Genomic DNA, 2269 nt, shown 5'->3' with positions numbered 1-2269 from the left:
ATCACAAACCAGGGGATATTTCTTTCTCTCAAAAATTGAGGACTTCAGCCACATAATTGGGATATGAACCCAGATGCTGAATATTACAACAGCCTGAAGCATTCAGAACAAGTATCTGTCCAAACTGTTCATAGATCCTTTACGAATCTTTCAGCAAATCTGTGCTGAATAAGTAAGCCAAGCCTTGCCTTCACAGACAGGTCAACGACATTTGGAAACCTGCCAGACTCTCTTGTAACACTGCAAAATGCATTCTGATGCACTCTGAGAATACAGTGCTCCAGAAAATGGCAATGCCTCCCAATATTGTCACATTTATATCATGATACTTCCTAAAAGCAGTGTGACTCTGGGGTATTATTGCGCTGGCCAGTACTGTGTTGTTTCCTCGTGACCCTCATTTCAGCATCTGTGCCTCTCAATTGTCTTGAATATAGGCTGTAAGTCCTGCATACGCAGAGGCCATCCGTTCTCCCGTGCTGTACCACACCTGGCACAATAAGGTTTCAGTCCAGGGCTAGCCCCGAGGACTGTAGATGTTATACAGTCTAGCATATTATTAGTATATGTGATTATGTTTCCCTCTTGTGTCTGCTGCCAAAGGCAAAAGCATCGTTAACTATTCCTGCTTTAGTTCCATTGGTACAGGCCTATGGTTTTCTTCCAGAGTTTTTAATCCTAATCCCTGTATCTGCATGACTGCAGACCTGGGCACGTTGTGGGGTTGGTCAGAAAGCAAGAATGCTTTTTTACAAAAGTGCTGGAGACTTTGAAATTGTTTTTTTGCTTTCCTATGGCAAAACACACCTTTCAAAAAGTCCTTTCAAAGCCAAAGGTGCTTAAATTCGGTGTTTAGCACATTCACTCATCATGTGACTGACCCACTCCAAGTCCTTGCCTCGATAAATCCAAACATTAGCTTAGCTTTTCCTTTGTACCTTCATTGGAGGAAAGGCATACTCACATGGGCAGAAAAATTTGTTCACTGCATGTCTCTTCTGGATGGCTCCAATCCTCAAATAAGATATTCCAACTTACTTTCTTTCAGTTGCTTTAAGACCTTCTGCCATGAGGTTTAAAAATTGCTGTCAACAGCTAACACCTAACCAAGTGATCATCTGCAGTGTGCCAAAGGCTTCTTTATATAACCAACCTCTCCCACCACAACTCCTGCCCACTGGTTTTCTGTTCTATATCATCATCATGGAACAAAAGAGCTTAAGGGCAGGAATTATCTCTTCATGTCACCAGAGCCAAACCCCCTAATCATGTGTTGTATGTGCTACTGTAGTGTAAATAACACTAGTAACACCACCACCAACCCAATTTCCTCTCTGACGCTGCCTCCAGTTTCCGCCATCAAAACTGTGTGCGTGCATGCACCTTATGAATTCCCATGAAGCCTGTACTTGGCAATTTTGCTTTAAAATTTCAACCTAGAAAAGCATGTTCGTATTCAGAGATTTGCTAATTCAGAGTAAATGCTTGATTTGTAATAAAATTATTACAATAAAAAGGTAGGAGCTCAGGATGATTACACTGTGATGTCAGTACAACTGCAGTCACTACGCTCTAAACCTGAACCAGGAAAGACAGCAATAATTTTCACCAACTCTGATATTTGAGGTTCCTTTTAGTTTATGCATGTAGCACGGACATTATGAGGAGTCCCACTCACATATCACCACACACCCCTGAAAGGAGAATTCTGCAATGAGAAACGTGGTTCATATCACAGAATCCCTTTGGATACTTCTAGCCTAATATCTCAGTGAGATAATGATATATATTTTCTTAACGCCCAAAAAGATCTTAAGACAATTTAAATTTCCACGCACCCTCAAATTTCTCAACCTGTGTTATAGATATGTGAAGAGCAGAGATATAAAAAAAAAAATCAGTTTATGCCTTGTTACTGACTCAAGAAAAAAGTCAACCTACATATAAGCAGTTAGTCATTTAGACTCTCAAATCAAAGCTAACCCAATGTGATGCTAACCAGAATCTTATCACTTGCTGTTGATTACAGAAACTTGCATATCTTAATCTTGTTAAATCAAGGCCACTGGAGGTCTAAATCTTTGACTTTCACAATGAAAAATAACCACCTCTAGATATAACATGGCAGTTGTGATATTTACCATTAGATAGCACACCATCAGTTAGGACTCTGACAGAATGCAAGGAGCTATACTGCGTCCAGATGGATCTACGAGGCATGCTGGAGGAGCTGGAATTTGACCAGAACACTTCAATTGCTGTCCACAGC

General features: G+C 40.6%; 1 protein-coding gene across 1 annotated transcript in view; it reads right to left on the bottom strand.

The window, feature by feature from the left end:
* Nucleotides 1–2269, bottom strand: part of AGBL1 (ATP/GTP binding protein-like 1) — a 369489-nt gene that overhangs the window by 202338 nt on the left and 164882 nt on the right.

This window comes from Pygoscelis adeliae, unplaced genomic scaffold (assembly GCF_000699105.1).
Source record: "Pygoscelis adeliae isolate BGI_AS28 unplaced genomic scaffold, ASM69910v1 Scaffold21, whole genome shotgun sequence".
NCBI lineage: Eukaryota > Metazoa > Chordata > Aves > Sphenisciformes > Spheniscidae > Pygoscelis > Pygoscelis adeliae.
Note: the sequence above shows the minus strand (reverse complement) of the source record. Positions and strands in the feature narration are given on the sequence as shown.